The sequence below is a fragment of the Neomonachus schauinslandi genome, chromosome 3 (assembly GCF_002201575.2).
Source record: "Neomonachus schauinslandi chromosome 3, ASM220157v2, whole genome shotgun sequence".
Classification (NCBI taxonomy): domain Eukaryota; kingdom Metazoa; phylum Chordata; class Mammalia; order Carnivora; family Phocidae; genus Neomonachus; species Neomonachus schauinslandi.
Genome location: NC_058405.1, coordinates 133524448 through 133548231, shown reverse-complemented (window position 1 = coordinate 133548231; position 23784 = coordinate 133524448). Strand labels below are relative to the sequence as shown.

The following is a 23784-nucleotide window of genomic DNA, read 5'->3' as shown; positions in this document are numbered from 1 at the left end:
TGATCGCTTCTGCGGTTAAGCTGCATCTTGGCTGGAAAAAGCAGCAGATAATAGGGCAGTACGGTACCTCAGGGACTGGGTGAGCTGAAGAAACTGCAGCTGGCAAAACTACACTGTGGGAAATCTCTCTTTGTCTCCGGAAAAAGAAATTTCTTCTTTGTTGACTGCTGGACTGCTTGTGTAAGTAGATATGACTGAGTGGTGAAGAGAAAATTCTGTGACAACCTATGAGCAGAAATGGGCATATTTTAAGTTAAAAAACCTAACACAGTGCTACATTTTAAGATGTTGCATTGTTGTCTGTTAAATCATTGTCCTAATCCTTTAGTGGCTAAGAAAGGAAAAGCCCCAAATAGAAAGGAAAACGGTGATATCCTGAGTTCTAGTACAATAATAGCACAGCACATTTATTGGCTAATACTATATTTACATAAATGTTTGACAATGGAAAACTCCACTCTGATGGGAAACAAACATATAGAAACATCCGCTAAGTACCAGGTCTGCAAAAAGAACAATTTCTGCTGTGGTACCTTCCCCAGCAATGTCCAGGATGACCCTAGATTCAGGGCACTGCTTGGGTGGCTTTATATTCTTTAAAGCCATTTTCCTTTCAAGAACCATGGGCAAATGGCCAGCTGCACTTTTTGCCCTTGATAGGATTACTACTCTGTGTTAAGTTCCCGTGCAGCGAGCCATTATACCGAAATTCACTATGATGAATGCTCAAGTCAGATAAAGACTAAAATCCAGAAATGTAGGGTGTGACCCTGAAGCAAAATGAATGTAGGGTCCGAAAGTGCCCACAACAGGAATTTAGAAATAGCTATCAAAATTTTAAATGCGTGTATCGTTTGACTCAGCAACTCATCTCCTAGGACCTTACCTTGCAGATATTATGCAATAATGGATGTAAGACATACCCTCACTTTGTGGTAGAAAAAAATGGGGAATAATGCAAATGTCCATCAGTGGGGGACTGGTGAAATATAGTATGGTATATCTACACAACAGAAACTATGAAGCTATTAGAGAATAAGCTAAAGCATTTAGTTCTATGTGTTGATATGTAAACAGGCCACAATACATTATTAGGGAAAAGACAAAAGCTGAACAATATGTATAAAAAGTCCACTGATGTAAGAAAGAATGTATACATTTATATAAGCTTGTAAATCTCTATAAAATTTCTGAAAATTGATATTCATCAATAGTGGTTATTTCTGGGCCATGTGATTAGGCCTGGGGTGGGGAGGAAGTCTTCCTGATTCATTTTCTTCTATACTGTTAGATTTTTTATTTTTTAACTTTTTAAAAGATTTTATTTATTTATTTGACAGAGAGAGACATAGTGAGAGAGGGAACACAAGCAGGGGGAGTGGGAGAGGGAGAAGCAGGCTTCCCGCTGAGCAGGAAGACCGATGCGGGGCTCGATCCCAGGACCCCGGGATCATAACCTGAGCCAAAGGCAGACACTTAATGACTGAGCCACCCAGGAGCCCCACTGTTAGATTTTTTAAACCACCCACCTGCATGCATTACTTTTATAATTAAAACAATAGCTTGAAAATTCCCCAGCATGTCACAATTGCATGTCAGGGGTCGGCAAACTAGTTGAGTTGAGTATTTGTGACAGAGACTGTACGACCCACAAAGCCTAGAATATTTACCGTCTGGTCATTTACAGAAGTTTGTCAACTCCTGGTCCAGAGCACTGGTTCTCAAAATGTGGTACCCAGACCACCATATCAGCATCACATGGGAAAAAATGCAAATTATGGGTGCCCTCAATTTATTGACTCAAACTTTGGGATGAGGCCAGCAATCTGTGCTGCAAGAAGCCCTCGGGGAGACTGATGCCCACGAAAGTTTGAGAATTACTGGCCTAGAGTAACATTTCAGCTGTGAAACATAACAGAAACACGAATTGCAGGTGAGTACTGGCCTCCAAAGTCAAGATCTCCAAGTGAACTGAAAAAAGGCAGGGACACAAACAAACCCCCATGGTCAGTGACTCAAGGTCGTAAGTTTCACTCGGTTATGTTCTTCCATAAAGTTGAATGTAATAGCGTTGAATCAAACTTACAGAGGTGTTTCAGTGTTATTTTAAACAATTCCAAATACTAGACAAATGCAGCAATATCCCTTCTTTTAAAAATCAAAAGTTGTTTGATAGAGGCAGGTACATATTCCCTGACGCTTGCACGTTTCCCTGAAGACACCACCACCAGCTCTAGGATTGTCAACTGGTGTACGGGGCATGGCAGTAACCTAGGAAAAGCAGACAGCTGGAAAGCAGAAGCCTGAACATTCACTTCAGCCCCACTTGTTAGCTGTGTGGCCCTGATCAAGTTTCTTGAGGCTCAGGTGAGAATTAACTGGAATATGTGAAAAAGGATGAAAGTATGTGAAAACACTTTGCATTCAGTAGATGCCTAATAAATGACAGTTCCTTCAAGAACACTTAAAAAGATTTTAATGAGAAAGAAATCGTGCACTCCATTATAGCTTCTAATATTGAGCACTTACTACGTGTCACTTATTGTCCTAGGCACTTTACATACGTTAGCTCCTTAATCTTAATGAGAACTTTCTACTGCATTCCACAGTTGAGGATATTGAGGCACCCAAAGGTAAGTAACTTCCCCAGGAACATGCAGTAAGTGCCAAAGCTGTGGGAAAGCACATCAAGTTGCCTCCACAAAGTATATTATTTTTCTCATACACGAGAAAAAATGACCTGACACACATGGAAACACCCAGAAAACATAAAAGGCATCACAAAACTGTTAAAAGTTACTAGCATCTAGGTTATTTTTCCAAAAGTGGTGATGGGTTTGACGTAATCCATCCACTCTCTCAAGCCAAGCCCCCTTCGCTGAGCAAACACATGCTTCGGTGAGGTGGCTGACAGAAGCTGGTTGGCAGTCTGTGGTCATGGGTCCCAGCTAAAGCAAAGACTTAGGCGGAATCAATCTATGACTCCAGGGGCTGCCTGGGTGGCTCAGTCGTTAAGCGTCTGCCTTCAGCTCAGGTCATGATCCCGGGGTCCTGGGATCGAGCCCCACATCGGGCTCCCTCCTCAGCGGGAAGCCTGCTTCTCCCTCTCCCGCTCCCCCTGCTTGTGTTCCCTCTCTCACTGTGTCTCTGTCAAATTAATAAATAAAATCTTAAAAAAAAAAAATCTATGACTCCAGGCTCCCCAACTCCATCCCAGGTAGGACCACAGACAAGACACAAGCTCACAAGTATTTCCCTTCTGAGGAAAGTATGCATTATGATTACTATTAATAAGGATAACACTAATAGAATTAGTAACAATAACAGTGGTTAACATTTAATGGCCACTTTCTTTGATGAAGCACAGTGCTAGCTAGGTGCTTTATATACATTATCTCTTACCAACTCTGTCTGGTAGGCAGGCAGCTATTAATGTCACTATTTTATGGATAAGGAACTAAGACTCACACCTCTGGTGGTCACTGGAAGGCCTGGGCTCCACATCCCGTAAAACCAAATCAAGGACTGTGCCTGCCACTCCAAGCTGCCTTCCTACAGTGCGCAGGGGCTCTAGTAGATAGCATGCTTTCCTATAGAATGTGGTTTTTTCAGGGATTAGTTTTTGGGTTTTTTTTAAGATTTATTTATTTATATGAGAGAGAGACAGAGTGGGGGGGGGGGACAGAAGGAGCAGATCTTCAAGCAGACTCCCTGCTGAGTGGGGAGCCCGCCGTGGGGCTCGATCCCATGACCCATGAGATCACGACCTGAGCCAAAGCCAAGAGTCGGATGCTCAATGGACTGAGCCACCTAGGTGCCTCAGGGATTAGATTTAAAGGAAAGTTGGTTTGTGTGTGTATGTGTGTGTGTGTGTGTGCTTTAAGATTTATTTATTTAGAGAGAGAGCACGCAAGCACACGAGTGGGGGGAGGGGCAGAGGGAGAGAGAGAAAGAGAATCCTCAAGCAGACTCCCCCCATCCCCACCCCCGAGCACGGAGACCATGTGGGGCTCAATCCCAGGACCTTGAGATCATGACCTGAGCCAAAATTGAGAGTTGGCTGCTCAACCGACTGAGCCACGCAGGCACCCCTAAAGGAAAGTTTTAAAAAAAATGAAAAAAATAAACATCATAGGATCAACATTTAGAATGAAGGAACTTTTCATGAAAATTCGAAGATCTGATCTAATTGGGAGGTACTGTAGTAGTGAAGATAGCATGAGCTTTGAAGGCACATAGATCTGAGTTACCCAACTTCTGAGCCCCATGCTCTTCACCATTACATGGGAACAGCAGTGTTTTCCTCACCACTCCACTATTGTGAGCTGAGATAACATTCATAAGTAAACCATCTTAAAAGCAGGTGCCCCATAAACATTCATTTTTTTCCTTTCCCTTCTCAACTCTTCAACAGGTTTACCTGCGGGCCTCTAAATTTATTTATTCTTTTATTCAGCAACTACTTGTATGCCTCTGTATGCCATGCTCCGGATGCAGGGTGAACCAGATGACAAAGTCCCTGCTCTCACGGAGCTTATATTCTACGGTGGGACACAGACAAGAAGCAAAACAAATCCATTAGACTGTATCAGATGGTGATATGCATGACGAAAAATGGGCCAGAGCGAAAGGCAGCGGATGGCACCTTGGAACCATGGTTCTGCTCCTGGCCCTGCCAAGAGCTAACTATGTGACCTCGAGTAATAACAGTAACAGTGAACACTGGCTAAGCACCTCCTGTGGCCGAGCTCTATCTATGCTGAGCACTTCAGACACTGCCCACTGATACAGAAGACTTAGGAAAATGAGCGAGTTGGATTTTCTCATCTTTGAGGGAGGTCTCTGTTAGCCCTGACATTTGTGCCTTCGTTCAGCAGCATATGACTGTCATGCTACCTCCTAGGCAATGGGATGATGCGGACGCCGATCAATTTTAGGACTCACGAAGATTTTTTTCAATGCAGCTGATTACATGAAAGAGAGATCATCTTTATCAGCATTATCAAGTTCAAGTAGACAGTCATTATAGGGGGAATCTTTTCTATGTACTTAAACTTGAGGCATGAAGTCACCAGGCCTCTACTTGGATATCTGGTTGAGGCTTTTGAGACATTCGCTTCAAGGATGAACAGTGTTGCCAATGTACCTGTCCTGCCAAATGACAGGCTCACTGCTGAAAAGATGCGGGCACACCCACACACGACCTAAACATTGGGAACACAGCCTGAATATATCCAATCTGTTGACAATTACGGTTCTGCAGTGTACTCAGAAATTCCACTTTCATATGATACTTTTTTATTTGAAGCAAAATCTTTTCTTTCAATCTGATAAAAGACACCCTATAAACGCTGTCACAAGGTAACAGGATAATAAGGTACCATACCGTGTTTATTCCACTAACTATTCATTACAAACCAGGAAAAAAGTCTAGTGTTTTCACAGGTGAGATGAAGAAATGGGCTTAAGAAATACATGCTTTTAGAAGATAATGGTCCTCCAATTAATGTGGCAAAAAAGAGGTGGGGCAAAATCTTCAATTTTGTTTATCATACCATAATTAATAAATAGTAGTTAACAAATTTTCTAAATGCAGAGTGGATAAAATAAAATTCTCCAGTACCCATTATATTCAGGGTCACAGGATAACCAAACTACAGTTACTGCTACAGACCATTCTAGAAAAGGTGTGTTGGGTTTCCTTTTATTTCCTTTCTTTATAAAAGCAGTGCTTTGTACACCAAAAGCTGATACAATCCAAATATTATATGTCAACTGTATCTCGATTAAATAAATAAATAAAAGCACTGCTGATACTATATCACAACTGTATCTAACTTTCAACTTTCTGCAGTCAATGTTACAGCTAATTTAATGCATGACATCCATCATCAGAGGCAGGGACACCAGCCAGGCTTCCATTAGTCGTAAGACTGGCCTCTCTGTCTCCTGGGCACCACAATTTACCCAGGATGCACAGCACACACACCCTTTTTTAAGGTTTAATTTTTTAAAAATATTTTATTTATTTATTTGAGAGAGAGAGAGTGCATGAGCAGGGTGAGGGGCAGAAGGAGAAGCAGACTCCCCACTGAGCAGGGAACCCGATGCGGGCCTCGATCCTAGGACTCCAGGATCATGACCTGAGCCAAAGGCAGCACTTAACTGACTGAGCCACCCAGGCACCCCAAGGTTTTATTTTTCAGTAATCTCTACACCCAACATAGGGCTCGAACTCACAACCCCAAGATCAAGTCTCATGCTGCACTGACTGAGCCAGCCAGGCGTCCCAGACCCCCTTTTGTTATAGCTATTTTCAGGAAACAAGTTTCAGGTGTGTACTAACCATTGCCAGGGACAAGCTGACCAATCTGAAGTTAAGGAGGTACAAGCTGAAAATCATCAGAAACCTCAGGAGATGAGAGCCCCAGATCAGCAAGGAGCTGCTTTGGACTAATTTGATCTTCAAAGAGTGATCATAGTGTTGTTACTGTCGATTATGTAACAGAAACTCTACATAGGGTTTCCTTGGGCAGTACATCTATACGTTATTTGTTATAAATACTAGAATATTTACTGTTATCAAAGGTAATAGAATTATTTTCAGTGTCACAAAAATTCTATCAGTGTCTAGTTTCAGCTGAGTGTCGAAAATTATAGGCAACTGCTTCTTTCACTCCATGGAGAAGCACACTGTGCAGCCTGAATGTCTTTTGAAATTGGTATATGGCCTCTGGATCCTGCAGCACATTTTTCATATTTTAAATTTGTATTTGCAGTAGAAATCTAAGTTATGGTTTTAAATGTGAAAATATTTGGGAATAACATCAATTTCTCAAAACTGCATTTTATTTCCCTTTACAGATTAAGTCTGAAAGGTGGGATTACAGAATTCAAGTATGACGGAGGGAGGAATGCATTTTAAATAACTAAGGTTGCTGCACACAACATGCCCATATTTACTGGCCTCTTACTCAGGATCCATTTTAATTGTTATCTGCTCGTGCATTCTATACCACATAATGAAACACTTCCATTTCACCCACTGAGCCCTGGGTTTTTCTGTGCACCTCTACTAATGACCCTTAATTAAGCCGATTTCTCCTTGAAAATGTGAGTTTTCTTTTGGCCAACAAGTATTTTTAAGGAAGAGGCCTGAATGAACTTTCAAAGAGACAATGAAAATGCTTATTATTTTAAGCAGTTGTAAAGCTGAACAAAGTATATTTGTACTCAAGTGTGGGCTACCAACACCTATATTTTTCATTGTATGTGTCCAGGGAAGCACTTTCCGCCTGTGGCAGGGCATCAACCCTCGGTTATGGTGCATTTCAGAGGTATTAAATATCTGGGTAGAAAACAACACAATAAAGTAGCCTGTACTACTTTATGTTAGTTAACAATGTCAACCAGAGATAATACGTAATTTAAAAGATACTCTGTAAAATGTCTGCCCGAATATATTTTTTCATAATGATCAAATGCCAAAGTCTAGTAACAAAACTATTATTTATAGCATATCAGCATCTAATTGATTTTACAAATGGAGGCAATTATTTTGGCTGAAGGGGGGAATGCATGCCAGATTTAAATGATTTATGATTACTAAGAGAGAAAACAATGTTTTGCTAATTCATTTTCAAATATGGCTCTTACAGTCATTGATAATTTTAATTTCAAACCAAATGATTTGCTTAAATTACACATTAACTTAAAAAAAAAAGTAACTCACTTTGTGATAGCAAACAGGTATTTTTAACTGTTTAGAAATATTGCTTCCTACAGTAGGCTCAAAAGGGACTGTACCATAGGAATACATTTTCGAGGTGCTGATTTAGAGCCACAGAAAGATCACACTTCATGAACTCCAACCAATTACCTAGAGTAGAAGCACGGGCTTTTATAGCACTGTGTGCTTCAAGTCCAAAAGGGAACACTGCAAATGCATCCATGCCTTATATTTCTTGACCTAAAACACTGACTATCTACTTGATAGGTTTGATAACTTGCACAAATGTTGTGAAAGGAAAATTAAATAGTCTGCATCACTTGATATAACTCTCATTGATTTTTATAATCTAGTACTCAGATGTACCTGTTTTAAAAGTAAATGAGAAAGATTGAGGGTTCCTTCCCATTTCAAGGAGACTATAAAGCAGAAGAGAAGCTCACATTTCACAAGAAATAACCTGTGCATTTGTTGAAGAAAAAAGAAAATCAGCTCAGGGAATGCCCCAGGCTGCAGCAGATCCTGATTGGGCAAAGCTAAAGGACAAGGGCCCTTGAAACTAAACAAAAGCAAATTCATTCTGTTGACAGATGTTGATTACATCAAAGCAACAGGAACTCCCCCAACTCCCCAATTTTTTTTAAAACAATTAATACCTCTCTACAATTTACACAATAAGGACAAAGTAAGTTTCTACACCAATCATAATAAACATTATTAAACTTGTTTTTTAAAAGTTTCAGTTCAGTTGAAGACTGTTCTGGTGTGTTTTTAGCTATGGGCTTCTCCAAACAGTGGTTTATTCATTCCCATGGACATGTTGGGGAAGCCAAGCTGGCCATGCCATCAGCCCCTTCCTTCCAGGGGTTAACTGCTCTGGCTGCCAAATAAAATACAGAGTGAGCCATGTAATTATGGAGACAGTCAAAGGGCAGGCTCTATTTTGAAATCTATTTGCACAGACAAGGTCTTCCAATTGAGCTTACAGGAAACAAGCTGGTAAAGAGCCTCCTTTTCCCCAGATGCTTTCCACACTTTTTCTCCAATTCAGGAAATCATGGATATGGACACCACACACCATTGCTTCCTGGATTTCAAGCTAAGATACCATGACAAGAAGAAGAGTGGATGTTTTACAAACCTGTAAAAAACACTTTTTTTTTCTTTTTCTTCTTGCCTAATTAACAGCATTTAACAATAGCCTCTGGATGATAAAGCAACAGTGTTTATTAAACAACATTTCTAAAGAGGATGCAGGCACAGTTATGCAGGTGTTGGAAAACAGATTCTTTTCCTTAATGCTCAAAATAAAGTATAAAGTCAAGTCTAAAATATATTGGCATGAACACTTGTCTGAAGGAAAGATTCTACCTGACATCCAATAGTGTTGTCATTGAAGTTATTCACAGCTAAGACTGCTAAAACAGTAACAAAGATTCGACAGAAATAAAAAAGAAATGTGTAAAATAGTTTAAGTGAATTAAAAAAAACACAAATCACTTTATACTGTAACATAAACATTTGTCCTAGTTGCTTAAAGCTCTAAATTTGCAATTGCTATGAGATTTTACCGTGCTCAGATTAAAATAGAATCAGGCCACCACTGCCAATAAAACAAAGTAGTCAAATGAAGGTGAGACAGTCGTCTTCATCGATACTAGCCTGTGGATGTCAGAACTCGTCATCAAGCCATAAACCAAAGCCTGGGAGTCCTGATTCTAGAGAAGATGAGCTGGAAAGTCTGCCATGGTTAGAGCACTTCTGGGGAAAGGAAGGGCGGTGGCCTGAGGGCACCCTCTTCCAATAATAACAACATTCAAGAATGATGCCCAGGTCACAGCAAAACATGACCTTCCCCAAGGCTCCATCAGGAAGTTGGCTCCACGCTACATCCCTCCTCCTTTTGAAAAATTTAGCAATACCAAATGATAGAGTATAATGACAATGACAAGCTCAGAAATGGGGTTAGGAAAATACTGCCTTTTCTTTTTTACAAAAGCCAATCGGATAATATGTGATCATCCATTAACGTATACTACCAGCACCCAGGGATCTGTGATTTAAACAAAAAAGCATTCCCCTCTTCTTGGGAGACAAAAACACCCCATCCTACTCTAGAAACACGTATCAATAAATAAAACCTAGTTAATAAAATAGACTTATGTTTGTGGGCCTAGAAAAAAATTCCTTTAGGCTGGCCCAACCACAGGTGGGGGAGGGGAGTCAAAGATTACAGTAAGAACTCAAAATCTAAAACTGAGAGCAAATCATTTGATGGATAAATGGAAGTTACACAGAAATGACTGATGTGTAAAAGGAAATGGGGTTGTTGTGTGAAACTTCTCCATTTAGGGTAAAAAATGTTTACTTCACAATTTAAATCTAAATTCATTTTTATAATCACAAAGTATTGAGTCACACTGCAATAGTATATGCTTAGAAAATCCCATTGTCTCCCAGCTAAAGTTTAGAGAAAAGCAGCTTTTTAGCACTTCAACAATACATATACTCAGGCAACTTCTTGGACAAAGAAATATTGTGTCTTTCCAGGGGAAATAAAGGAGCTGTTTATTAGGGCCGTGGTTAAAATGTAATAATTCATTCTAGTTGAGCCCTGTGGAAAATGTCATCAAAATATCATTTTCTCTGCCAGATTTTCTGGATGCCGTGATATCGTTTAAATACGGAATAAAAGGCAAACTCTGATTAGAGTAGCAGTACACCACCACCTCCAAAATGAACCAAAAGCAAATGTTCATTCCATCAAAGGAACAGGAAAGAAACCCACACAGTCCTGATACCCAGAGAATGCACACTTTTAGGTTAGCACAACATCTGGCAAACTTCAACCTTCCAAATTTCTCAAAAGAAGCATTCCTGTTACCACACACTTTGGCTAAAGAAGAGGAACATAAAAATTTTATATTAAAGCACATAAATAAGAATCAGAAAGAACAATTTCACCGAAATCATACATGGAATACAACTTTAGAGAAAGTTCATATAAAAATAAATATCATGAGTTTTTAAAAAATGATATAGTAAGAAAGTCCTTCATTAATTAAAAAAAATCCTTCATAAATACTACTGTCATGTAAAACACTACTCAAAATATTAGTTATTTGGATAAAAATACCCTGTAATAGAAGACAGTGGGACTTAAGGTTTGTGATCAAAGGCATGGCTTTAACATGAATATTTCTGTATTAAAGCATTTGAAAAGAGTGTAATTTTAGTCTTCATCCCACAACACTGTCACCTGAATTCTATATGCAACATGCTCTAGTTACATTGTTGGATGTATTTCTTTCTCTCCTTTAATGAATCACTTAAGGTCATTTATGCAAACAATTGGTATAAAATAGCTCAGAGCTTTGACCAAAGCTGCACTATCAATACAAAAAAACCCCAAAAAACCCAAAAAAACCCAGCGATACATCATAATATTTTTCTGAGAATGTTTTCACGGTACAATTCAAAGTGAAAGGCATGACATAAAAAGAAAACATTTAAATATAAATTCTACCATTGGTATTTTGACACATGTGGGAGTTTTGTTTCTGCTCTGTAACCAGGTAATAGGAGTGGAAGGTAGGTAGGGAGGTAGTAATCACAACCCAAAGTGAGGAAGCCCCAGGAAAACAATATATTTCTAACCTTCTGCAGTTGAGATTACATAGATTTAAGACAATAGGAGCCAAGATCACTCACCAAGGGGTTATTTTCACAAGAAAAATAAAGAGAAAATAAACAGTAGCCTCTGTAGTAAAAGAAAAAGTTCCAAATTATCTAAAAGTAGCTTTTTGGACTGATGTAGTTATGTTGCCACAAAAAATTTTATATTCAATTAAACTGTATGGACTTAGTTAACCATGTGAATAATCACTCCATAGCTTCAGGCATTAATGCAAAAAGTGCAATGTATTAAAATGGTACGGGCTTAAAAGGGGAATACTTACAAACTGACCCTTGTCTTTTTTTTATGGATGCTCAACTATAAAATCATTATTTTTGTACTAAAGATTAAAAATTGGGGTGCCTGGGTGGCTCAGCTGGTCAAGCATCTGCCTTCGGCTCAGGTCATGATCCTGGGGTCCTGGGATTGAGCCCCGCATCAGGGCTCCCTGCTCAGCGGGGAGCCTGCCTCTCTCTCTCCCTCTGCTCCTCCCCCAGCTCGCTCGCTCTTTCTCTCTCTCTCTCAGATAAGTAAATAAAATCTTTTTAAAAAACCAAAACTATTACATCACCCCTAACAAAACATGTACTCTATCTGTATACTCTATCTGTATAAAGCAGGCTGCTTCTCATGTCTGAAAATGTATTATTACTTGAAAACTTTAGCAGACCAAGATTAGTCACACTTGGTGGAATGACAAATCCATCGTCTCATTTTTATTTATTTTTTCATTACCTCATTTTTAGACCAAAGTCTTCAATATAACCACAATACTAAAATATTTGATGTGTATATTTGAAACATGTTTATTGTCTAATGTGAGGTGTACTGAACATTTCTTGAACTATACTCTTAGTAGAGTATTACAAAAAGAAAAGCAACCCTAAAATGTCTAAATAAAACTTAGCAAATTTGTAGGTAAAAAGAAGGAAATAGTGTGGCATTTAAAACATTTTATATTTGGCTTGTGAACGCACCATAGGATATTTACTTGAGTTCTTGCTTAAATTGGTTTTCCTTCTCTGAACAATAGTTGGTTCACTTGCACAAGTTAGTTAAACACTCCAAGCCTTAGTTTCCTCATCTGTTAACAGGAATAATAATACCTTCCTCACAGGGTTGCTAGGATAATTGTATGACATGAGGTATGGAAAGTGACACAGGGTAAGCACTTGATAAATTGTAATTACGATCATTGGTTGTGTGATGGAGGGAGGGCACTCTAAAATGGACTAATCAGTAGGTAGAAACCAGCCTGAATTTCAAAATGGGCTTTGGCTAATTCACAAAGCATTCATGAGATCCTAGGTTGGAACCCAGAGCTGCTTCCTAAAACCCTTCCTATCCAAAACACTGGCCCTATCCTGCCTTCATCACAGGACCACCCTGACCATCAAATGAGACTGCAGATGTATTAATACTTCACAAACTGGATAGCATCTCATGATTGTAGTGTATTGAGAGAAGACTCAAACTCAGTAGGATGAATTATGCACAGCCTAATTTTGACATTTTTCTCAGAGTTCTTGGGGAGACCTTGCCAGAATGCTGATGGCTAACGGTGAAGTCTAAGGAAAATCTCTTCTTCCGTTCAGAGGCATAAAAGACCCCAGCTTTTCTCAAGAATCATATCCTTCCAAACACATTAGTACATGAAATAGTTTTTATATCTGTGCAAAAGGTGAGATAGGAGAAATCATGTTGTAGAAAGATTCCACTTAGCAGTGAAGATTCCCTGTAAAGCTCAGTATCACAAGCAATTTTAAGAGTTAGAGTAGAAAGGGGGTGCCTGGGTGGTTCAGTCAGGTTAAGTGGCCAACTCTTGATCTTGGCTCAGGTCATGATCTCAGGGTCGTGAGATCAGCCCTGAGTCAGTCTCCTCACTCAGTGGGGAGACTGCTTGGGATTCTTCCCCTCTGCCCCTCCCCCCCCCATTTGTGCACATGCACACATGTATGCTCTCTCTCTAAAATAAAAATAAGGGGCACCTGGGTGGCTCAGTCGGTTAAGCGTCTGCCTTCAGCTCAGGTCATGATCTCATGGATCGAGCCCCGCGTTGGCCTCCCTCCTCCTCGGGGAGTCTGCTTCTCCCACTCCCTCTGCCCCTCCCCCTGCTTGTGCTCTCTCTCTCTTGCTTTCTCACTCACTCACCTCTCTCTCTCAAAAAAAAATCTTTAAAATAAATAAATAAAATCTTTTAAAACAGAGAGCAGAATGCTATCTTTATTCTGTTACTAAATTGTGTTCAGTCCATATTGTGCTTATCCATAGTTACGTTGTCCTTGGTAAACTTGGGAACTTAGTTTGTAAGAATTACAAATATATTTGTTTCAGTGTGCAACTATTTAACAGAGATATTCCAGAGCTCACCAAACCTTATTGTTTAAATGTACCAAGAAGTCTTCTTTGCATAAAAATTCCTGTTTATTAAACAGTGATACAGGAGAACTTATTTACATGTCAAGCACCAGCAACATACATCATTTATGACAAAAAAGGCAAGCACTCCATAAGAAATGCTCAATCACTGTCAATCACAAACACCAAAATATACATAAACCAAAGCAAGCCATGTGAACTGTATTAAATTCAGCTAAACACAGAATTACTAACCAAACAAACAAAAAAACAAATAATTATCAGTGACTCACAGACCTATTTACATAGTACACAAAATAACTTGGAAAGGTATAACCATGGAAACCTGATAGCCTAAATTCAGTGCCTTTAAAATTTGCATTTATTTAAACACTGTGCAAATGATGTCCTTATAAAGTTTAAATATTTCAAAAGCAGTCAAAGCTTATCTTTGTTATCTGATCATTGATCAAAATAGTTTCAACTATAAATTAGCTGCCTTTAAAATTATTCAGGGACCAATTTAATGAAACTATGATAAAAATGTCAAATAATTTTTTCTAATTTTTCAGCAAACTTATTTTCACAACCACTGATTAACAATTGAAAAAATTCAATTATACACAACAAATCTCACAATAGTCAAATAATATTAAAACATGCTTTGACATAAAGACTTTTCTTAAACTCACACTGTTGCATGCAACCACCCCCACGTTCTCTAATTAACTACTAAAGCAGAAATGTTATTAGCTGTTTTGGTTTACAGGTGATTTTCACTGACAGTTACCATTTGAATAGTTTAATATTTAATGCTATGATTAGTCGTAATGTCTTATATTTTATTTTATAAGCTACATGAGTAAAACATTATTTTGTAGTCCACTGGCTCCCACACTCAAGATATAATGTTCAGGGTGTATTTCATTATGTAGATGAGCAATGGATGTTGTTTGACATGATTTAAATGGGTCAACAGTATTTTCCTAGTCACATTAATCATTCAGACAGCTGGAATTAAAAAAAAGGGGGGCCTTGAAAACTAAAACTAGAGAATCTATTCACACAAATGACACTTACCATTGGCGGGTTATCTAGGATGTGGTTAAGCAGAAGGAAGAGTTACAGACTTTGAACACATGTTTCGTTATTTATTCGGAAACCACTTCAAGACCTAGCTCTATTTTCAGAATCCAAGTGAACACCCACAGGGACAGATTTCTGAGATACCAAACTGTAATATTTTTTTTTAAAAAGCATTAGATGGAAATCTGTGAAACCTTTTTCATTTGAAAAAAAGAATAAAATTTGGGGAGCCCAGCTGCAAATGAGACTGGGCCTCAGGATAGGGTCAGGAGTATGGTGTCTATAAAAATATACAGCAGCACAAACGAGGGCACAGCCCTCACTGTGGACAACAATCCTATCTTCACCTGCTCATGGCTCCTAGGAAGTGAGGAGGAGAAAAAAGAAAAGCAGAACCAGCTTTTAGGAATAGCTGCAAATCATCTTGCTCCGGGCCTGAGTCAAAAGAACCTTGTAAGGAACACAGAAACAACAGGTGTGAGCTCACCAACAGCAACTCCACAGCCCTCTTTCTCTTTCATTGTCATGACTGACCTTTACATTGTGTCTGACCAAAGGATGATTTGGTCTACTTGGCTATTCAGTGTGCCACAATACTATTCTGGACAATCATCCTACCACTTTGTTCCATATGAATCAAGCGCTTTCTAATAACAAGTATGGAAGTGACATACAGTCTTTGCAACTAAAGCTCTTTAGTGGGTGTTTGGCAGCTGTGAAGAAGACAGCGTCTTGGGGCGCCTGGGTGGCTCAGTCGTTAAGCGTCTGCCTTTGGCTCAGGTCATGATCCCAGGGTCCTGGGATCGAGCCCCGCATCGGGCCCCGCATCGAGCCCCGCATCGAGCCCCGCATCGAGCCCCGCATCGGGCTCCCTGCTCCGCGGGAAGCCTGTTTCTCCCTTTCCCGCGCCCCCCCTGCTTGTGTTCCCTCTCTCACTCTCGCTCTCTGTCAAATAAATAAAATCTTAAAAAAAAAAAAAGACAGCGTCTAGCATTAACTTTTTCATTCTGAACCCACTTCTCAAAGGTCATTCTCTTGAGTGGATGTGCTCTGTCCTCTCCTGAAACCACACAGAATGAGCCAGAGTCCATGGAAAGCCCCTATCTTGTTCTGTTTTATTATGAAAATGGTACATGTGTGGTATTAAACATTTTTATAATACTAAAAAAGCAAGAAACAGTAAAAAAAAATGATTGCTGTTAACATTTAGCCAACACACTTTAGAACATTTCTCTAAGGGGCACCTGGGTGGCTCAGTCGTTAAGCGTCTGCCTTTGGCTCAGGTCATGATCCCAGGGTCCTGGGATGGAGCCCCACATCTGGGTCCCTGCTCCCTGCTCCGAGGGAAGCCTGCTTCTCCCTCTCCCTCTGCCGCTACTTGTGTTCCCTCTCTCGCTGTGTATCTCTCTCTGTCAAATAAATAAATAAAATCTTAAAAAAAAAATTTCTCTAAGTATCCACTAATATATTATACTTTATATTAATTTATCATATTTCATAAATATTCAGTTTGTATATGGAGTTTTGTTAAGCTGCCTTTTTTTTGAGAGAGAGAGACAGAGTGCAGAAGCGGGGGAGGGGCAAAGGGAGAGGAGAGAGAGAATCTTAAGCAGGCTCTACGCCTAGGGCAGAGCCCAATGCAGGGCTCGATCTCATGACCCCAAGATCATGACCTGAGCTGAAGTCAAGAGTCGGCTGCTTAACTGACTGAGCCACCCAGGCGCCCCAAAGCTGCTGTTTTGAAAGCAATTAACTTCTCTCCACAATATATGGAAGATAATCCGTCTTTACCAAAAAATACAGATCTACAGGATTCTTTTTAGGCTTCTTGGGTGGTTTTATTGATTTCATAGTGTTCCTTTATATGGATGGGTAACAGAGCACTTTATTTAACCAATGATAAGCATTTGGATAAGTTCTCTTTTTTTTTTGCCTTGCATAATATACTTTTTATAAATACAGTTGCACATTTGACCAATTACTCTTTTTAGCTTAAGTTCCTAGTAGTAGAATTCTTAGGTTAAGAAATATGCAGAATTCAGGGGTGCCTGGGGGGCTCAGTCAGATAAGCATCTGCCTTGGGCTCAGGTCAGGATCCCAGGGTCCCGGGATGGAGCCCAGCATCAGGTTCCCTGCTCAGCGGGGAGTCTGCTTCTCCCTCTCCCTCTGCCACTCCCCCTGCTTGTGCTCTATCAAATAAATAATCTTTAAAAAAAAAAAAAGGAAAGAAATATGCAGAGTTCTGCCATTTGCAAAACTGCTCTCCACATAATAGCAATTTATATTGCCAATGGTGCCAATTGCCCTACACCCTCACCAATATTAATAATGTTAAAATCTTTGTCAGCTTGATAAATGAAAAATTATTATCTTGCTTTTACTTATTTTTCTTCAGGTACTACTAAGGTTGAAGATCTCTTTATGTAGTTATGTTCTTTTGTGAAATCTCTATTTAGGCCTCTTGGGTTGTTTTTTACTTATTTTTAAGAGTGTTCTGTGAATTAGAAACATTAAACATTTGTGTACTCTATTGTTTCAAATTTTTCAGTTTGCCATTTGCATTTCAACTTTGTTTAAAGTCTTTTTGGCCACCTAGTTGGGCTTAACATTGAATTTATGGAGTAATTTAGGGAGAATAGAACTCTAAAATACTTAGTTGCCTTATTTAAGAGATGTCTTCAGGGGTGGCTCAATCAGGTAAGCATCTGCCTTCAGCTCAGGTCATGATCCCGGGGTCCAACCCCGTGTCAGGCTCCCTGCTCAGTGGGGAGTCCGCTCCTGTTCCTCCCCCCCTGCTCTCACTCGCTCTTTCTCTCAAATGAATAAATAAAAAATCTTAAAAAAAAAAAAGATGTCTTCATAGGTACTGCAGTCTTTTTAAACGTCCCTCAGTAAAAGTCTAATGTTTTTTTCACACAGGTCCTATATATTTGTTATTATTTGTTTAGTCCTAGGTATTTTATATTCTTGTTTGCTATTATTTATTTTAAGATTTTATTTATTTATTTGAGAGAGGGAGAATGAGAGACAGAGAGCAGGAGAGGGAGGAGGGTCAGAGGGAGAAGCAGACTCCCCGCTGAGCAGGGAGCCCGATGTGGGACTCGATCCCGGGACTCCAGGATCATGACCTGAGCCGAAGGCAGTTGCTTAACCAACTGAGTCACCCAGGTGCCCCTCTTGTTTGCTATTATAAATGGAATTTTTTTTCCATTATATTTTCTGCCTAAATACAGGACAGTAATTTATTTTTGTATAATAATTAAATTTATTTTTCTTTTAAAAAGTTGTTTAAAAAATTGAAATACTCCAGTGTCACATGTTTATGCTACTTAACATTTTAAAAAGTCCTACATACAGACTCATACACTTACCATTAGAAAGAAGTAAGTTGCGCCTGATAGGTTAATTAGACTTTTCTTTCCATCATTGCCAATTCACCTCTCTTACTTTGTCTCTCCCCAAAATTACCCTCCCTCTTCCCAAATATGAAGTGCTGGGCTGGGTAGGCTAACAGGTGCTAGAAGTGCCAGTAAACTAAAGACATCAAAAAAAAGGGACAGATTTTTTTGGAAGGGTTTGATATTTAAAATATCTCCCCCAAAAAGCAATGACCTAATCACGGCAGGGAGGAGAGGGGAAAAATAGAGCTTTTTAGAATTATTTATCCATACTTATTTACCTAATTTTATAGCTTAGTCTTGCTTTTGTTTTGGATTACATGTCTAGGTTGGCTTGGAGAGACCCTAAATCTTTTTAGTGCTGGGGTCCTGTCTCGATTCAGCCTTTATGTAACTATAACTGTGCCCACAAGTACACGAGGATCTGAATGCATCAAGCAAATGGCACAATTACAAAACTTCCCCCGGTCTTCTAACAGTGAAAGAGAACCAGGAACTTTAAATAAAAATAAATTTAAAACTAATCTGCCAGCTTTCTGAACAAGGATTCCGTGTAGCTCTAGTTCCTAGAATCCTCTCGTATTTAGTTTGACTTCCCCCTGAGAAGAGCAATTATGTCTTAAAGTTGCAGAAGAGGGGCAAGAGGGGGAGAACCCTCTATTGCTCCCTTAAATCAAATGTTCTCCTGATGTATTTTCTTTCATGAGTTTCAGAATACTACTTCCAACTCCACCTATGAGTTTGGAAAATCATGATGCTATACAGATGACAGAAAAAAAATGACTAATTTTTTCCATTAAAAGTATCTGATCCATAGGTACAGCATGGAGTTCATTATATGCTTTTCCCTATATTTGAAATTTTCAATAATAAAAAGTTTTAAAAGTCTTTGAACCAGCACTAAAAAAAAAAAAAAAAAAAAAAAAAAGTGTATCTTTCCTAGAGAATTCTAAGAAGTGTAGGAAATGGAAGGGTTATTTTAAATCTAGATGCTGTTTATATGTGGAAAAAACCCAACCATTTAAAATGAGCATTGACCTGCAGTTGCTCCTGGGCCATGAGCTAGGAACAGCCAGCCCCAGGACTCCTGCTTCTTGACAGTGGAACCATACAGTTAGTTATTCACACGTGTCTCATTTGCATTTCACAACCACATGTGCCTCTTGGGAGTGATCCTGGGGTCCAGACTTTTAGCTGCTCACATACTGTGCAAGTCAAACTCCTAAAAGTACACTGGAGCACAGGGCTGGACACTTAATTGTTTCTGAGAGCAGCGTGAAGGTTAGGTGCTGGCCGGGATCTGAAACGTGTTTGGGGTTTGGCCACGGTGATGATGTACAGACAGGCAGGAGGTCTTCATGGCAGTTCAACACTGGAAATGTTGGAGAAACACTGTAGAGTGAGGGGAGTTCTCTTCCCACCTTTGCCTTATAAAACCTTAGGCAGCGAGATTTTTGCACTATGGTGTGGGGTAGAGAGTTTGGAGATGATATATAAAATAAGAAGGCTATATAATCCTGTAAAGGGGGTAGCAGGGGACTGACATGGACAGAATTTAGACTTATAACTAATGTTTCATAATTGCCAAATCCACACTACTCTCAACTCCACTGCCATGACTAGATGATGCTGACCTCACTGAGTAATCTGAAAGACTAGCAATATTTGGGTTTGGTGACTGCTAACTTCAGACCTCATAAATATTATTTAACTCTAGTCTCTTTGCCTCTAGCCAACCAGCCTGACTGCAATTTTCAGCCACAAGTGGCAAACTGACACTGAGAATTTATGGGCTCTGCTGTATTAGTAATGCACATTTCCTTTTGAATTATTCTAGCCTGTAGCCTGAAGCAGATTATTAATTATCATTCCTTTTGCCACGCAAGTCTGGAGATCTACAAGTGGCTCAGGAAGCTACATGAATATTTTTCAATGTCTTAAGTAGGTTGGTAAATAAAAGTCCCATGTACGGCAAATGAAAAACAGATGAATTTTTTGTATCGCTAGAATTTTTAAGCTATCTTAGCTAATTAAAATTTGGTCCCAGTGACAGTGTGTCCATAGAAAATGATTCCCTATCTTATTAGAGATGATTTTCACTTTACTATACAAAAATGCATATTGTACAGTTTTCTCCAAGCACAGTATTCAGGTAGTCAATCTATACTATGGATAAAGTTAGTTCTACACCAAGATAAATATGTGGTCTTAGCTGTTTGGAAAGCATTTGCCTACATAAACAATGTGGCTAAGTTCTCAGGCTACCCCTTTGCCTATAATGTAACTGAAATACTACACATCTGCAATGAAAACAAAAAGCTAGAAACAATTCAGCTGCAAGCACCTACTATTTTAGCTACATTATGGGTTTTCTGAGCTACCCTGGGAATGTTGCTGCCATTTACAATGTAGTTTTTCTAAAGAACAATGTGCTGCACATTGGTGGACAATGAGGTAAAGTAAAAAGTCTACTCTACTGCCTCCTACCTCCCATTCTCAGCATCTTCCTCTCAAGCCCCAACCAGAAAGGGGACGGAGGCTGAGTGGCCCTGACAACACTAGAGAAAAGAGAAGGCAAAGTTTCATCCCTTCCCATAAAACCTGTACCTGTGCCAGTCAGGATTCTCATGTTGCGTCGTCAGCTTCCAACTTCTGGAGCGAGTGAAAGGAAACAAACCTGTTCTGAAGTTCAAGCAACCCCTCTCGCCTACATCTCAAGCCCCAGTTCAGCCACCCTGAGAGTGAAACATGGCGCAGGAAGACTACTGTCACTCTATCCAAAGTTCACCAATATGGGCAGGAGCTCTAGTTAGTAACTGTTTCCAAATTAGAGCCAGTGGAACTGGACTGTCTAGCTTCAGTTCCAGCTCTAAGATTCACCAGCTGTCAACTTTCAGCAAGTTACTTGACCATTCTGTGCCTCCGTTTCTTCATTTGTTAAAAAATGGGAAAAACTGTTATAAGGATTAAGTAGGTTCATATGTCTTAAGTACTTACTAGCACGGCGACTGGCACACAGCAGTCACCAAGTTATCACTCAATATAGGTTTATTATCACTATGAATGAAAAATTACAAAAATGTTCTCTTTTTTTCTTTTTTAAAGTAAGCTCGAAGGCCCAACATGGAGCTTGAACTCATGACCCTGAGATCAAGAGTTGCATGCTCTGCTGACTGAGCCAGCCAGGCGCCCCTCTCTCCTTATTTAAAGCTGTATTATTTTTTTTCTAGTCTTCAGAGTAGTAGTTAGGTAGGAGGCTGTAATTTAGCAAGTAGACATTAATAACCAGAAAGAGTTTATGTACCTCTGAAATACTCCTATACACCCCTACCCCACATACACACTCCTCAAACAAAACCCAGATGTTTAAATTACAAGTACATATGGGTAATAAACAGTAAACTTATTTTATCTATGTTTTTTGTACTAATAATATTTTAAAAGAAAGCATTTTAAAAGTCAATGCAAGTACAGATGAGGATGTGGAGCAACAAAAACACTCACATTCTACCACAGAAAGTGGTGATTGGTATAACCACTTTGGAAAACTGTTTGTCTATGAAGTTGTTGGCTCACTCCTAGGTATATACACAATAGAAATGCATAGAGAGGTGCACCAAAAGACATGCACAAGAATGTTTGCAATAGAAAAAAGTGCAAATAATTCAAATGTCCATCAACAATAGAAGGGATAAATTATGATAATTTTATAAAATGAAAAGATTATACAATAACCAAAGTGAATGAACTACAGTTACAGACAACAATATGCATGGATCTTTAAAATGTAAAATAAGTCAAAGAAGTCAGACACACAAAAAAGGAAACTACTGTATGATTCTATTTATATAAAGTTCAAAATCAGGCAAAATTTGAATCATACTGTTAAGGAATTATACATGGGGGTAAAACTATAAATGAAAGCAAGGAAGTGAATACTATTAAGGTCAAGAGTGTGATTACCTAAGAGACGGAAGAGATTTGAGCTGGAAAAGGCATGCAGAGTTCTGGGGTGCAGGCAATGTTCGATTTTTTTTTTTTTAACTGGCGAGTAGTTATATAGGTGTTTGCTTTATAACCACTTACTAAATTGTACATTTCTTGGGGCGCCTGGGTGGCTCAGTTGGTTAAGCGACTGCCTTCGGCTCAGGTCATGATCCTGGAGTCCCGGGATCGAGTCCCGCATCGGGCTCCCTGCTCGGCGAGGAGCCTGCTTCTCTCTCTGACCCTCCCCCCTCTCATGTACTCTCTCTCATTCTCGCTCTCTCAAATAAATAAATAAAATCTTTAAAAAAATAAAATAAAATAAAATAAAATAAATTGTACATTTCTTTTACACATGTTTTTCCCCTGTGCATTATACTTCACAATAAAGTGCTAGAAGGAAAGGAGGGAAGAAGGCAGGAAAAGAAGGAAGGAAGAAAGGAAGGGAGAAAGGGAGAGAGAAAGTCAGAACTAGAAAACAAAACAAAAGGAGAGAAAGCATTGTAACAATCAGGTTTCTGTATATTATAATGCAAGTAATTTGAAATACTTATTAATATGTGAAATTCAAGCAATTTTTAAATCAAGGAAAATTAAAAATCAGCATTCTTCCTATATAGTGAAAAAATTAATAGCACAGTTGTCTATATTACATTTAATTGGCTAGGGTATGAGAAATTTATATTTAAAAATTTTTCAAATGAATTCTTGTAATTATATTACTTCAAACTAGTTAATAAATACCCTTGATGACCATGTAACTATATTCTTACTCCAGAGCTTTTTAAGTGATATAATGTACATGGGACAACTATACTACTTGCTGAAGCAGAAAAGGCTACACATTTTCTTAGCAGGAAAACTAGCTATATAATAACAATAATAATAACACAGCTGACATGTTGTAGCAATTTACAAACTAACTCCATACATATTTAATATGGTCCAACAACCTGTGTAAGGTAAACTGGGAAGATATACTTACTTTACAGGCAAAACCCCCTGAGACTCATGGAGCTTCAGGGATTTGCTCAAGATCACAAAAATTATAAGTTGCAGATGTGGGTTTTAAACCTAAGCCTATTTTTTTTAAATTTTTTATTGTTATGTTAATCACCATACATTACATCATTAGTTTTAGATGTAGTGTTCCATGATGCATTGTTTGTGCATAACACCCAGTGCTCCATGCAGAACGTGCCCTCCTCAATACCCATCACCAGGCTAACCCATCCTCCCACCCCCCCTCCCCTCTAGAACCCTCAGTTTGTTTTTCAGAGTCCATCGTCTCTCATGGTTCGTCTCCCCCTCCGATTTCCCCCCCTTCATTCTTCCCCTCCTGCTATCTTCTTCTTTTTTTTTTTTCTTAACATATATTGCATTATTTGTTTCAGAGGTACAGATCTGAGATTCAACAGTCTTGCACAATTCACAGCACTTACCAGAGCACATACCCTCCCCAGTGTCTATCACCCAGTCACCCCATCCCTCCCACCCCACCTTCCACTCCAGCAACCCTCAGTTTGTTTCCTGAGATTAAGAATTCCTCACTG

General features: G+C 39.2%; 1 protein-coding gene across 2 annotated transcripts in view; it reads right to left on the bottom strand.

The window, feature by feature from the left end:
• METAP1D (methionyl aminopeptidase type 1D, mitochondrial) overlaps positions 1-23784 on the bottom strand; it is a 63821-nt gene that overhangs the window by 17764 nt on the left and 22273 nt on the right. Inside the window, exon 2 of one of the 2 annotated variants that reach the window (XM_044913331.1) lies at positions 68-225. The gene's annotated coding sequence lies outside the window, so the exon portion shown is untranslated. Of the gene's footprint in view, positions 1-67; positions 229-23784 lie in introns of those variants that run through there. The other variant, XM_021702862.2, reaches the window with a different exon arrangement.